Raw genomic sequence first — 16,324 nt, forward strand, 5'->3', positions numbered from 1 at the left:
TGATTAGGCGAAGGTGAGCAGGGAGTGTGTTCCAGGCTTTGGCTCCTAGAACTGCCAATGATTTTCCGCCCTTGGTGGCAAGTCTGAACTTGGGGACAGTCATCAAATTGGCCGTAGCTGACCTAAGTTCTCTAATGGGATGGTATCTGTGAAATTTGTTGGACAGATATTTTGGGCCACGCTTGTGAAAACATCTAAATGTAATCACAAGGATTTTAAATAATATACGTTTCTGGATGGGAAGCCAGTGCAGCTTGTCTAAGGCGGCTGACGCTGATGATTTTCTTGGCCACCTTAGAACCAGCCGAGCCACCGCGTTTTGAACCATCTGTAATTTATGCAGGGTAGATTTTACCACCCCTGCATACAGACTATTACAGTAGTCAATTCTTGATGTAATTAAAGCAATTGCTACTGTGCGGCGGGCAGACAAAGGCAGGTAATCATAGAATTTGCGTAGGCCTTTTATGATGTTGAAACAGACGGCAGCTACTTCTTTAGATTGTTGTTTAAAGGAAAGCATGTCATCGAATTTTATGCCCAGGTTTCGAGTTGCATTGATGGTGTTTGGGGGAGCTTCCGCATCAGATGGCCAGCAAGTGTGTGGAGAGAAGAGATTGTTTTTCCCAAATGGTAGGATCTCTGTTTTAGCAGAGTTGCATTTAAGGTGGTTATCATGCATCCAATTGAAAGTCGCAGTCAGACACTCTTTTAGAACCTGTTCGGCCTTATCTGCATCATCATCCAGAACCAGGACCAATTGAGTGTCGTTGGCGTATGCAACCGTGCTCACATTATAGGAAGCAATTAGGTTGATCAGGGGTGCCATATACAGATTGAATAGAGTGGGGCTCAAACTTGAGCCCTGAGGCACCCCTGAGCCAATCTCCTTCTCCTCCGAATGATATTGTCCTAACATGATTATCTGTTTTCTATGTAACAGAAAGTTTTTGAACCAGTTCAACATGGTGCCCTCTATGCCAGCCTCAACTAGGCGATGTAAGAGAATGGCATGGGACACCGTGTCGAATGCTGCAGATAGATCAAGGAGGATTAGGACTGCCTTCCTCCCTTGATCTAGTGCAGCTCTTATGGTTTCTGTTGTGGATAGTAGTGCTGATTCTGTAGAGTGGTTTGCTCTGAAACCTGCCTGGTTTGGGTGTAGGATTTTGTTTACCTCCAAGAATGTTGAAAGCTGTTTGTTAACCAGGGTTTCAGCACATTTACATAGAGCGGGGAGTTGAGAAATAGGTCGCAGATTAGTTAGGACAGAGGGATCATGTAAAGTCTTTTTTTGTAATGGTTTTACAATCGCAGTCTTCCATGTACTGGGGACTTCTCCAGATTGGAGCAATGCGTTGATAATAGCATTAATCATGGGGTTCACCTCTTCTTTGATTGTGTGAACCAGTGAGGGGGGACATGGGTCGAGTGGCGAACCCGATTTAATTTTTGACATGGTTTGTAACATTTCTGCCTGATCGATCATGGCAAAAGTGTTCCATCTGGTTGTCCCGGGGTTATACTCTTGTACGATGTTTTCATCATTTAGAGGGATAGCTGGAAAATTTTTCGTAATGTTAACAATCTTTTGTTCAAAGTAATTTGCAATCTCATTGCAGAAAGTCTGTGACGGTGGTATATCCTGAGATAGAATTTTTGGATTTCGAAAACTTTTAACAATACGAAAAATTTCCTTTTGATTGCTCTGTGAGGCTTCTATCCTATTTGTAAAATATGTGCACCCCCCACCCCCCCTTCACTCTTGGGGACCCACAACGGGCCCCCAAAGACAACACCGTATGCCTTTCCACGGCAGAAATGCCGCCGTTGAAAGGCATAGGACCGCAGCTATCCTAATATGGCTGGCGTTGTCTGATAGACACCGCCAGCCATGTTAGAGCTTTTCCGCCGTGGTCGGAAGGCGACCGCGGTAGAAAAACGGCGGCCGGAAAATAGATCCCCCAGCCATCCTAATCTGGGTCCAGATCTTTTTCCAGTCCGCAGCGGATAATCCGCATCCTCCGGGCCGGGGGTGGCTTCTGTCGGCCCGGAGGATGCGGATTATCCGCAATCATGATCGGCCCCTAGGTTAGTAGCTCCACTTCTTTTTTTAGAACCTCTGCCCTGATTAAATCCAAAAGTTTGTACAGTAGTTTGTGCCCTTAGACAGCTGGACAATAATTGGCAGTTCCCGACATTAAACCGAATTGGGCAGTAACAGCATCAAAGTGAATGCTGTAATTTACTATCCTGCAGTTTTCCCAGTAACACACAACATTTACACATTTAATTTTGATATCCATTGCATCTGGCGCAGGAGAACACTTTAAAACTTATGTTGTATAGGGAAATCTCAGCGAATAAAAGGCCCACCACAGATGATGAAGTGCCATTTGTTGCGAATTCAATGTCTGTTGTTACCATTACTGGAGCTCAGATCCTCATGAAATTACCTTTAGAAACAAAGGTGAATGGGGCCTTCTATGTGAGATGCAGTTAGAGACATTAGCCATATTTCATGTGTTTGTCCAGTAGTTTTTGGTACACGTCGCAGAAGGCTGAGGAGTTCTCCTTTATTAAAGGGGTGCCGTTTGGTGCTTACTTTTTTGCTGTAAGTAGTGTTGCAGTGTAGTTCCTAAATTCCCAATAGGCTCTGCGCATTGGAATAATATATCCTATAGATTTGACATAGGACTGAGGTCAACTAGGTCTCTATCGAATATACTAAACTTAATTGTGTGTGTGCCAGCTAACTCAGAGGTCACTAGAAACTTTCTCGAATACACAAGAAGGGATTCGTTTCTGACAACCGCATAAACATGACAACTTTGTTTCCCAAGAATACAAATATTTCTCGCAGAGTCGCGGAAACAATAGATAAGTATTTCACTCAGTCAATCGTGCATGCTTCGTTTCTACAGAGTGGCAGAGAAATAGAGAAACGGACGTTTTCAATAAAAAGGGTTTATTGAACAGTCTTCTTTCTCAATCAAGAGAAGTGAACTGCTACAATTGTTATGCAGACTGCAAAGTTTAATGCGTACAGCGTAAACTGTAATATGCAATAATACTGTAAGAGCATTGTATGCTTTCTAAGCCATATAAAAATACATACATAAATAATATTGACTAAAATACTCAACTGGTGCTTCTAAACTTCTAAAATACGCCTTCCTCAATGTATGTAACCTAAGTCTAGTACAAAGGAAGAAGTAAGTATTGTGTAGCATAGTTATTTTTTTGCCAAGAATCTACCAAAGGTTTCTCTAGGTTCTAATCATCTCCATACCTTGTTAGAATGAAGTAGGTCTGGTATCTCTGTCTCGGGACTCGATTTCCCAACACCCCGCAAGGGGAGCCGTAAACACTGGAGCTGGATTCTCGGCAGGAGAAAGGCAGCTTCCTAATCAGTGCGTCAGCTGGAGAGTTGGCTTCCTTCTGCACTTGCTGTAGCGAGCTGCGTCGGGCAAGTAGGACTTCAAACTGCTCCGAACCACCGTATCTTGCTAGAGCAAGTGAAGGTATATTTATACCTTGAAGGTGTTTCGGAATGCCATAGTTTGACATAAAGTCAAGCATATGAAAGTCAGGAAAGAACCCCTTAGGGAATAGTTGTTCTTTGTAAAGTAACTGAGTTCTTGGACAAATCAATATTCAAGCAAGGGGAAGTCCCTGACTGCTTAAGCTGGTTTTCCAAGAAGTAGTTGTGACGTTTGGTACGGGTGGAAGTAGCCATGCCTGTATTTGGGTAGCATTGGCTATGCCTAAATAAGGGCTTGATTTCTATGCCTATATAAGGGTGTTAGAATCGGAGGTCTCTGGTTGGCACAGGTATGCACTTGTGACAAACAGGGACCCTCTCCTCTAGTCATGGTGAGAGAACTACTCCTTTAGAAATAACCCTTGCTCACCCTCTAGGTAGTGTGGCGCGAGCAGACAAGGCTATCCTTCAGGGCGATAGTTAGTTAAGCATTTATGATCACATACAGGAAACCCACTGACCCACCACAAACGGACACCAGTCGTAGGATTGTATCAAAAACACATAGACTTGATGTAAAAATATATGCAGAATTATCACAAGACCATATAACGTTTAGCGAATGAAGGTCACCAGAGTTAAATAGGCGATTGTTCTTAAGTGTTCTTGGTTAGCAAGGTACGATGACAGGGAAAACAAATGTTGCGGACCCTGGATCCGATGCAAACTCGGGATAGAGTTCCAATGTACCTTGCGATGAGTGTTCGAGGCGTTTCAGGCGTGGCTACTGGTGAGGGCGGATCCTGGACGAGGCCAACGGTCTCCAAAGGATCTATCCGGTTCGGAGCCCCCTCAAGGTGCGAGGCGGGTAAGCGGGACAGTGTGGAGGGTTGTGGCGATCCAGGATCTGATGCAGCTCATGGGGCGAGGCGCCGTTCAGCCCTACGGGCGTACTACTTCTTAGCACACCAGGTCGTACCTGTGGATCTGTGTGGGGCGTCGCGTTCTCAGGCTGACGGGTGTAGCACTGGGCCTTCGGTACCACAGTACGGAAGGCTTTCTTGAGGTGCGGCATGGCCTTGGTATGCAGGAGGGCAAAGCGAGACAGTCGAGTATGTTACGACGTACGGACCGTCCGAGGCTATCAGATGCGCTCCGTGTAGATTCCGGCCGAAGAAGATGAGAGGTGCACAGCGTGCTCCGTAATAGGCGAGGTGACAGGAGAGCGGGCGGCCCGGCACTGAAGCAGAGTGTGACTCAAGCTTGAGCGGGGCTCTCTGCGGCGGGGCGGCCAGGCCCCGAGCTGTCACGACCTTGGAGGGCGAAGGCACCCAAGTCACAACTCCGGCGAGGGAATAAGAACTAAAGGCCCAACAGCAAACGGGCACAGGCAGAATAGAACCCAATGGTCCTGGGGTTCCGTTCAGGGGGCAAGCCCTTGGAGATAGTTTCAGGCACAAGTCTTCAAAGTCCTTTCTGGTCTTTTCCTCTCCGTCCTCAGCAAGGCACCACTGCAGGTTTTGTTCTCCTTAGCTTCTCTTGGTCCTTCTAGTCGGGCAGAGGTTCGTCTTGGTCAAAACTGGATCTAATTTCTTAGGAGCAGGGCTCCTACCTTTATACTCGGTTTCTTTTGTCTTGGCAGGCCAGGGGGCATGAGCCTGGTTCAACCGGTGTTGGAGTACTCTGTTGACAGGACGCTGCCGTCTTCTCTCAGGGTGCAGAGCAGGAACATCAGACGCACCTTAGGAGGTGGAGCCAGCATTGTGGTGGTGGAGCACAACCCTAATTAGAGTCAAGGACTACTCCGCCCACTCAACGAAGAAAAATAGAGAATGGTTTTTAGAGGTCAATCTAGCACTGGGCGCACTGCCTGTATGGAAGCACCGATGAACAGTAGTTTGTGGTGCACTACCAGGAACACGGCGACCCAGGAACAGCTCCTCTGGATTTTACACAATATTAACATTTGTTTACTACGAAGGCACAGAGCAACCTCTGTTGCTCCATCGTTACTCAACGCATCATTGGACCCTAAGATATCGGAGCGACTGGCTCCCTATAGATAAGAACTTCAGTTCCCGGGTATAAACAGGAAGCGCACTTCGCTTCAAGTCCATGTCCTCTTCTATATTGGAATTTCAAGACGGTCTTGGGCCCCACCGGGTCGGAATTATCACCGGCAGAGCGACCTTTGGCTCAAACACAGCTACCTAGAGCCCTGAAGATTCGCGTGATGCGATGAAACACGTGTCGGCTGGCTGTTTTTAAACCTTGAATATTAAATAAGGACAAAAGGATCATCCCTTGTCACACTATTCTTTTCCATTTTTTGTGAATATTAACTGCTTCTCTGCTTGTTTTGCGTTACTATGAATTTTATGTACCACCACCTACGTGTACAAAAACACTGAGTGTGTGCATAGGGTATGTCTATGTAGTTACTCCGCCCACTCATCCTGGTGTAAGCACCCTATTCACCACCTGGTAACCCCGACTGTCCCCGGGAATTCCCCAGCCCTGTCACTCACACAAACCCAGACATCAGATACACATCCTGGCAGAGGCGGGCCGAAATAGTCAGGCGAGCAAATGCTAACTTTCTAAAAGTAGCAGTTGCAAACACAGGATATTAAAATAAACCTTGCTAAAGGAAGCATTTTATTATTCTGAGTTCAGGAATACCAAACTCGATATGCCACCGTGTTCCCTGAGCTGGCCGGGACTATAGCGTGTAACAGTTCCAGCCGCTCACCTTGGCCTAAGAGAACAGGCAGCCCTTCAATAGTGAAGAACGAAAAAGGGCGGTAATTCACTACTAGGACATGCCACACACATTAGGGCTTGTCCTACCGTACGCTTACAATGCACCCTGCCCGTGGGCCTACCATAGGGGTGACTGATATGAAGGTCAGGGTAAGCATGAGCGAATTTTGCGGATCTCGCGTTCGCGAATTTTGCGGATTTGCGGATTCGCAATCCGCAAAATCCGCGAATTCCCGCGAATTTTTTTTTTTTGTGTTCGCCCGTGTTTCTGCCAGTTCGCGAGGGTTTTGTACACTTTCGCAAATTGCGAACTTACCTGTTGGGTCGCAAGTTTCGCGAACTTGTTGTTTCTACGTGTCCAGCCTGTTTGGGACACTCTTCTTCATCACTGCTACTCTCTGTCACCACTGCCACTCTCTGACTACTCATGCCACCCTCTGGCCCACCCATGCCACCCTCTGTTTCATCACCACACCCTCTGGTTGTCCAGTGTACATTATTTTCGGCAAAGCAAAGCACACCTTCCCTGCCTCAAGTGACCTGAATTAATTTGGGGCTGATTAATGTGTCACAGAATATTTTTTTAGCTGGCACCTGCTTCCTTAGTGCGCCCTGATTAGTGATCTTTTGCACTTGCTAAGTGCTTTCATTGTTGCAAAATTAGTTACAACACCTGCCCTGCCCCAACTGACAATAATGAATTAGGGGCTGATTAATGGATTTTAACTTCCAGCCTGGCTCCTGCTTGTCTCCCTTAGCTGTAATTCAGGACCTTTGTGGCATATGTGTAACTATTCTGAGGTTCAGAGCAGGGTCACATAATAGTTTCAACTGGCAACTGAACTCTGGAGGGGCCCCTCAGGAAGCACTACAGGAAATGGCTACTAATGATGAGCCTGAACTTTTGAACCTGGTAAGTAGTTACTTTCAGTTTTGCTAAGATCGTATTTCTGCAATTTTGCACTTATTCGCGGGGCGCGAACTCACGCGAACTCACGCGAACAGTGCGAGCAGTGCGAGCAAAATCCGCTGCTCGCGGATTTGCGGATTTTGCGGGAGATTCGCAAATCTCGCGGATTGCGGATTTCCCGAAAATCCGCAAAATCCGCGAGCTGAACGGATTTTCCGCCCATGCCTAGGTCAGGGAAGGTTTAGGGACTGGCAAGTGTGGGCACTCACACAGTCAGCGTGACAGTACCAGACTGTACGCAGGGTCTGCAATGGTGGACCTGAGACATCTTTTACTAGGCCGTTTCGGTGAGTGGCGCAACCAGAGCAGCAGGCCCACTAGCGGCATTTGTATCTTCAAGCCCCGGCACTCCTGATGCACGTTACTGGGGACTGACTGCAAACCAAATAAGCCAATCATGGAAATCAATTACGGATACACTTTATATAGGGAGCACTTGCACTGCGGCACGGGTTGGCCATGGCGCAGTACCCTGAGCATCGAACACCAGCAAAAACATCTGAGGCACATCAGCAAAAAGTGGAAGGGAGACTCACGCCAAAGTGCAAGGTCTAACACGTGTCCCCTCCAGCTGAAAGGTGAGGAGAACTACCCTTCCCCAGGGAGTTCCTCATCACCAACGCGGAAAAACCTGGACATACCATCAGCATTGGAGTGGTCTATGTCAGGGCGGTTTTCCACCGTAAAGTCCATACCCTGTAGGGAGATGGACCACCTCAACAGTTTCGGGTTCTCACCCCTCATCTGCATCAACCATCTGAGGGGCCTGTGGTCTGTCTGAACTCGGAAGTGAGACCCAAACAAGTAGGGTCTTAGCTTCTTCAAGGCCCAGACCACAGCAAAAGCTTCTCTCTCAATCGCACTCCACCTACGCTCCCGTGGAAGTAACCTCCGACTGATGAAGGATTCAGGGTGGTCCCAGCCCTCCTCAGTCATTTGTGAAAGAACAGCCCCTACCCCATGCTCTGAAGCATCTGTCTGCACTAGGAACTCTTTGGAGAAATCAGGAGCCAGGAGCACAGGCGCCCTGCACATGGCCGCTTTCAGGGTGTCGAATGCTTCCTGACAGGCGTTAGTCCAGATCACTTTCCGGGGCTGCTTCTTTTTTTTTTTTTTTACGAAGCTTATAAAGCGCGCGGCTACCTCCAGCGGGGGTGTCCCGGCGCTAAGATTACAGGTTTATCACAAGAGAGGATTGCCTAGTTCATGTCCATCCGAAAAGAAAACCAAGGGCTGCAGAGGAGCTCTTAATTAGCATTTGGTAAACAGCCAGGTTTTTAGTTTGCGTCGGAAGGCTTGCTCAGACTCGATGAACCTAAGGTCCAGAGGTAGGCTGTTCCAGAGCTTGGCAGCTGTAACGGTGAAAGTTCTGCCACCACTTCGGGTAAGCCTGAATCTGGGGACGTTCAGTAAGCGAAGGCTGTTAGATCTCAGATGTCTTACTGAGGATGATATCTTGAGTCTTTTACTCAGATAGGCCGGGCCAGTTCCATGAATTGCTCGGAAGGCAAGGTTCAGGATTTTGAAATCAATGTGTCGAGCTATGGGAAGCCAATGTAGCACATCCCGATATGCTCTGACCGAGTTGCGGGCGGGGATATTTTCAATAAGCCTTGCTGCCGCGTTCTGAATGATTTGTAGTTGGTCTATAAGATAAAGGGGGGCGCCGGCATATAGGCTATTGGCGTAATCAAGATGTGCCGTGATAAGTGCCTGGACAACCGTTTTGCGGGATGTCTGGGGGAGGTAGGGAAAAATCTTCCTGATCATACGCAACTTATTAAAACAGGCCGCCGTAACTTTATTGACCTGGGCTTTACAGGACAAGGTGTTATCAAATAGGAAGCCAAGGTTGCGGGCAGACTGCACTGGTATGGGCGGAGGATTCAGGACGGTAGGCCACCATAAGGTTGCAGGAGGAGTCGATTTCTGGCTAGAAAAGAGAACCTCAGTTTTGTCCGTATTTAGGGCCAGATGATTGGCAGCCATCCATGCGCAGATATTGCCAAGGCAGTTTCTGAAGTTGGAGAAGAGGGAGTCAGAATGGTCTCTGAATGAAAAAACAAGCTGAGTGTCATCAGCATATGAGACCACCCTGACCCCCCAAGACTCAACTACCTTGGCAAGCGGGGCCAGGTATGCGTTAAATAATAGAGGACTTAAGGCGGAGCCCTGAGGCACACCGAACACGAGGGGTTGTCCTCTGATTCAAATGGGTGCAGCAGTACCCTTTGGGACCGTCTGGACAGAAAAGATTTGATCCATGCCAGGACTGTACCACCAATCCCCAACTGTTGTAGACGGGCTGTAAGTATGTCGTGTGATACAGTGTCGAATGCAGCGGACAGGTCGAGGAGGACCAGCATGGCCTCCTCGCCCCTATCCACTGATTCCCTAATAATCTCGGATACTTCCAGCAGCGCAGTCTCGGTGCTGAAGCCGGTTCTAAAACCGGACTGAGAATCGTGCAGCAACTGATTTGTTTCTAGATACTGAGCCAGTTGATTCTGAACCACTTTCTCCAGCACTTTGGCAGGTTTAGGCAGGAGTGAAATGGGTCGATAGTTGCAGAATTGTGAGGGGTCAGCATCGGGTTTCTTCAGGAAGGGAAGTAGCCTAGCATGTTTCCAAACTGAGGGAAATTGACCACGGGTCAAGGAGGAATTCCAGATGGAAAGGAGAGGGTTAATTAAAACAGGGGCGAGATTGCCCATTACTTTGGCAGGGACTGGATCTAAAGGCGAGCCAGACTTGACTTTATAGAGCAACGACAGGGCTGAGTCGGGGGTTAATTCACTGAAAGAATTAAAAGAGCAGTGTGAGGGATGTGAAACATCAGATTGGGGGTTGGGTGAGACGGAGTCAAAGGAGGAAGAAAGTTTGATGATTTTTTCCTGAAAAAAGTCAGAAAGTCCATTGCACAGGTCTTGAGTGGGAACGCATTGGGTTTTCATGGCAGGGGGATTCACAAAATCCTTCACAATGGTGAAGAGAGTTTTGGAGGAATTCTGCGCCTGTTGGATGAGTTTTGAAAAATAAGCTCTCATCGAGGAACGTTTAAGTTTTTGGAATTTGTTTAGGGCAGATTTTGTAGGCCAGTTTGGCCATGGGGTCATAATCCTGGCGCCATTTGCGTTCCAACTGTTTGCACCTACTCTTTTCCTCACGTAGCAAGGGGGAGAACCAGGGGGCAGAGGGGCGAGATCTGGAGGAAGCCAGAGGGGCTAAAGGGGCAATGGAATCCAGAGCAGAGGTAAGGGCAGAGTTATATCTTACCGTTTCCTTGTCAAGATCTTCCGACTGATTAAATTGAAACTGAAAACGGGAATCAATGGACTCACAGGTGACTTTGGTCCATTTGCGACCACTGTCTCTGTTGAGGGAAGAAGGGGGGGGAGGGGATGGAATAGTGATAACAAAGGGAAGAAGGAAATGGTCTGACCAGGTAAGGGAGAGGGGAGGAAGGGCAGAGATACCAGGATGATTTGTGAAAATAAGATCAAGTGTGTGGCCTGCTTTGTGAGTGGGGCCTTTAACTAATTGCGACAAGGTAAGTCCTTGTAGGGTTTCCAGAAGAGAGGAAGCTTGTGCACAGGACGGATTATCAATATGGAGATTGAAGTCTCCCAGCACTGTAAAGTGGGAGTGTTTAAGTGAGAAGTCCGCGATTGAGTGCATCAGGGCATTGAGAGAAGAGGCGGTGGCTGAGGGGGGATTGTAGACCAGGATACCGGCAAAGATAATGCTTGCGGAGTCCATGATCGTGAGATGCATGGCTTCAATAAGGCCAAGATTAGGAATTTTTGTGATATTCAGTATTAGGTGGGATTTCGCAATTACAGCGAGACCCCCACCTGGTTTGGAATTATCTCGATTAATACCTAATAGTCGGTAGCCAGGGGGAATGGCCAGGTTAATGTCCGGTTTGGACGAGTGTTTGAGCCAAGTTTCTGTGAGGAATAATAGGTCCCATTTGTGAATGTCTAGCGACAGCCAAATATCAGAGGTGTGTGCAGGTAGAGATCTGCAATTAATTAAGGCTGCTTTTAAGGTAACCAGGGGCTGGCGATGTACAACATTCATAGACTGAAGATACGGTTTGATAAAAGCAGGGATGGAGATGTTACATCGTGAGCAAGAATATGTGATAGTTTCCAGGCTTTGGGGGTTACAACAAGTTGCGGGGTTACAAGCGCCTTGACGTAGGTATAAAAGTTGATCAGAGGTCCAGGAGATTGTTGGGGTGCGAGATGCAGGGGGTCTGGCGCTGGGCGCGGGTCCGGCGCGGACGGGCGCAGACGGGCTAACCTTAGGCACGCCATTGGCGCGCCCGCTGCGCCCGCCCGCTGCGCGGGCGGGATGACCCTTTGCTTTTATCCATGTCCGTCGAAGGGTGGGAGGAGGGTGGGAGGCGTCCAGGAGCTGGAGCACTACCCTGCCTCCCCCCAAGATGGCGGTTCCATGTTCTCCCGGCCGGCGAGAGCGCTTTGCACGGCTGCGCCGGGGGAAAGAGAGCAAGGACCCCTGTGACGAAGGAATCTCGTCAGGTCAAGCAGAGAGGTCTCAATCACATGTAAAAGTGCATCAGTTTAAAATATTTACAGTGTTCTTCGAAGTCAACTCTGCCAAGGGAGCAACGATGCTGCCATACCCCTTGACAAACCTCCTGTAGTACCCGGTGAGTCCGAGGAAGGCCCTCACCTCCGTTTGGGTCTTGGGGGGTTCCATTTTCAGGATGGTCTCAATCTTGGGTTGAAGGGGCGCCACCTGGCCGCTACCAACTTGGTGTCCCAAGTACACCACGGAACCCTGCCCGATCTGACATTTGCTTGCCTTGATCATGAGGCCTGCCTGGCGCAGTGCCAACAACACTTCCCATAGGTGTCACAAGTGTTCTTATCATGTGCCGCTGAACACTGCGATGTCGTCCAGGTAGGCGGCACTGAACGCGTCCAGTCCAACCAACACCCGGTTGACCAACCTCTGGAAGGTGGCAGGGGCTTTCTTCATCCCAAATGGCATAACCCGGAACTGGAAATGCCCTTCTGGGGTTGAGAATGCTGACCTCTCTTTGGCCCCGCCAGTTGAGGCGATCAGACAGTACCCAGACGTTAAGTCAAACGTGCTGAGATACCGAGCAGCCCCCAACCGATCGATGAGCTCATCCGCTCTGGGGATGGGGTGCGCGTCAGTCTTTGTGACTGAATTGAGTCCTTGATAGTCCACACAGAACCGGAGTTCGGGTGTGGCTCCCGGCGTTGCAGCCTTCGTGACCAAGACCACTGGCCTGGCCCAAGGACTGCTGGAGGACTCAATCACCCCGAGAGCAAACATCTTCGAGACTTCCTCCTTGATGCAGGCTCTTACCCTGTCAGTCATGCGGTAAGCCTTGTGCTTTACCGGCAAACTGTCTCCCGTGTCCACATCATGGACGCACTAATCTGTGACACCGGAAACTAGGGAGAACAGATCAGGAAACTGCCCCAGCAGCTGGCGGCAGTCACTCTGTTGTTCAGGGGTCAGGGAGTGTGAGAGGTTAACTCCATCCACTGACCCATCTTTCTCAGATGCTACCAAGAGGTCCGGAAGAGGTTCGGTCTCCTCCTCCATTCCGTCAGCGGTTGCCAAGAGCATGCCACTTCGGACCTCTCCAAGTGGGGCTTAAGGCGGTTAACATGTAGGACCCTCAAAGGGTTCCAGGGAGTTTGCAAGTTCACCAGGTAGGTGACGGGGCTCTTGCACTCCACAACCTCAAATGGACCTGTCCACTTATCCTGAAGTGCACAAGGCTCCACTGGGGCCAAGACCCACACCTTTTGTCCAGGTTGAAGCTCTACCAGAGTGGCATTCTGGTCATACCACTGCTTCATCTCTTCCTGGCTGACTTCCAGATTTGCATCAGCAAGTTGTCTGAATCGCCTGTTCTGGTTTTAGAAGGCCAGCATGTAACTGTATACATTCTGGGGAGGTTTCCTGGGAGATTGCTCCCAGCCTTCCCTAACCAGACTCAGAGGTCCTCGGACCGGGTGACCGTACAAAAGTTCGAAGGGACTGAACCCGAGCGACTTCTGTGGCACCTCTCGGTACGCAAAGAGTAGGCATGGTAAGAGGACGTCCCACTTACGCCTCATTGGTCCTTCTAGGCCCATGATCATGCCTTTCAGGGTTCGGTTGAATCTCTCAATCAACCAGTTTCCTTGGGGGTGGTAAGGGGTGGTGAACTTGTAGGGTACACCACACTCTTGCCAAACGGACTTCATATATTTCGATATGAAATTGGTACCCCGGTCAGACACCACCTCTAGAGGGAATCCCACTCAGGAGAAAATTCCCATCAGTGCTTGTCCCACCAAGGGGGCCGTCACTGTCCTCAGAGGGATGGCTTCCGGGTACCGGGTGGCGTGGTCCACCAAGACTAGGATGAACCTGTTGCCCATGGCTGTCTTGGAGTCCATAGGCCCCACAATGTTAATTCCCACTCACTGGAATGGGGTACTGATGACGGGGAATGACTGGAGGGGAGCCTTGTTCTTCCCTCCACAGTTACCACTTGCCTGGCAAGTTTGGCAAATACTACAGTGCGCATCTGAACTTCTGTGCATTTGGGGCCAATAGAAGTGGGTGACAAGCCTGCTATAGGTCTCGTCCATCCCCAAATGTCCTGCTAACGGTACATCGTGAGTCAGCCTCAGTAGGAAGGCTCTGAACTTCTGGGGTACCACCAGCACACGGGCTGACCCAGGTTCAGCAGCCTTAGGCTCTGAATACAGGAGATCGTTCTCCGAGTAGACCAAGTGTTTTCCGGACTGAACACCATTGGCCTGGTCTGTAGCCTGCTGCCGCATACCCACGAGAGAAGGACACTCTCTCTGCTCCTTGCAGAATTCCTCCCTGGAGGGACCTCCTTCTTGCTGCCAATGGGTCAGCTCAGGCAGGTCTCCCAGTTCGGCAATCTGTTCCCTGGTAGGCTCCAGAGCATCCCCCTCGAGTTCCACTTCCTCCTGGGCTGTGGGAACAGTTGGGGCCAGCTGTCCGCACCCCATGAGCCTTCTCTCTAAGGCCGGTTCCTGGGCCTCTCCTTCAGGCTCCAGGACTTCTTCAACACCCCTACTGGCTGCCATGGACCTGGTAGTCACGCATGCCCAGTCGGGTAGACTCACCATCTGCAGATGAGTCGTTTTCTCCACCTTTTTCCAAGGGGAGTTCTCCAAATCGTTCCCTGGCAGACAATCTACAGGCATGGAGGTCCTCACAACGACTTGCAGAGTACCAGAGACCCCCCCACTCAAAGGGAACCTGAACCATCGGACACTGGCTCTCAGAATTGTCAGCATTGACAACCCTTCAGTAGGCGTGTGGTACCACCTGCTCTTGAGACACCAAATGCTGCCGGATGGCAGTCACACTGGCTCCTGTGTCTCGAAGAGCCTCCACCTTCTTACCGTTGATGGTCACTTCCTGCCCATATTTTTTAGTGTTACTGGGGAGGCAGTTCTCGGGGACCATCTCACTGTCTCCTAGCGAGACTAGGGTCATCTGTACGGGATTCCCACCCTCTGGGACTGTTACTTCTCCCCCAAAGTTAACGCTAGCTATTTGCCGGGGGGGGGGAGCACCAGTGGGTGCGGGTTTTCCATATAAGCGACACTTAGGATCAGTGGCAATGTGACCCTGGTCGCCGCACCTTAAACAGGCGATGGGCCCTCTTTGAACAGGTTTACCTGTCAGGCCCCGTTTTGCTTCAGGGGTGGATGAGGCTGAGAACCTTTCCCTTGGTTCCCTTGGTGATTACTTTGGGGACCTTTTTGGAACCCTTTCTGTTTTCCCCTGTCCCCCCCACTCTTCTGCTGGGGACCCTGCCCACCTTTGGCTGAGTCTCCCACTGGACCCTTGTGGACCCTGGTGCTGAGCCAGCGGTCCGCTTCCTCAGCAAGCTTCCTCGGGTTGGACAGCTTGCTATCGATCAGGTGCTGGCGTAGCTCAGGAAAACAATTAGCGGACAAGTGCTCCCATGCTACTAAATCAAGCAGCCCTTGAAAATTATCCACTTTGCTACCCTTCACCCAACCATCCAGCGCTCTGCAGAAAAAGGTCACATACTCCACATACGTACTCCCAGGAATCTTAGTATAACCCCTAAAGCTCTGTTGGTACATCTCCGGGGTTAACCCAAACCTGGTCATTAAGGCATCTTTCATGTGGGGATAGGAATTATATACCTCGGAAGGGAGATCTAGCAGGGTGTCCCCCACCTCGGTCAGGAACCGCCCCCACAACGCCGCACCCCAATCCTTCTCAGGGATCCGGTGGGAGGACATGGCTACCTCATAGGCCCGAAACCACTGCCCTATGTCATCCCCCTTAAAGTATTCCTTCACCACATCCTTCGGTACGTAGACCCTTGACTCTACCTGCACTGGAGTTGTGCTGCCACCAGGAGCTGTGTCCAAACTTTTTGCTTTCAGCTCCAATTCTTTAAGTCGTATCTCATGCTCTAGCTAGAGTCTCTTCTCCTCCATTGCCATCTGTCCGGTTAATCTTGCCATCTCAACTTCATGCGCTCTGGTCGCGGCCATGTCCGCCAGCTCCTCTGGTGACAGGCCTCCATGCACCTCGACAAGGCTATCTGGTGGATCCACCACCAGCTGATTCTCTGGCTCTCTCAATACTTTCCAGGCTTTCAGTGCCTTGATGATTTGGGCTTTGTTTTTGCACCCGGTTTGGGCAACTCTGAACTTCAGGCAGATATTTTTCAGCTGCTCCACTTTGTAATTTTCAAGCCCTTCCCAGTCGACGTCATCTAGTCCAGAGATGACAGAGGGTGCTCTCACGGGGAGTGAACCAGGCATGGTTTGACGATACGAGATCTCTCGGCAAGGTAATAAATCTGTTGCTTCGTTATAGGTCTGCTTTTACTACTTGGTGATCAGTAATTTACTGTACATAAATCATAAATGCAAATTCGAAATCACACCGCTGCCACCAATGTTAGAATCGGGGGTCTCTGGTTGGCACAGGTATCCACTTGTGACAAACAGGGACCCTCTCCTCTAGTCAGGGTAAGAGAACTACTTCTTTAGAAATAACCCTTGCTCACCCTCTAGGTA

Source organism: Lissotriton vulgaris, chromosome 5, assembly GCF_964263255.1.
Source record: "Lissotriton vulgaris chromosome 5, aLisVul1.2, whole genome shotgun sequence".
Lineage (NCBI taxonomy): Eukaryota > Metazoa > Chordata > Amphibia > Caudata > Salamandridae > Lissotriton > Lissotriton vulgaris.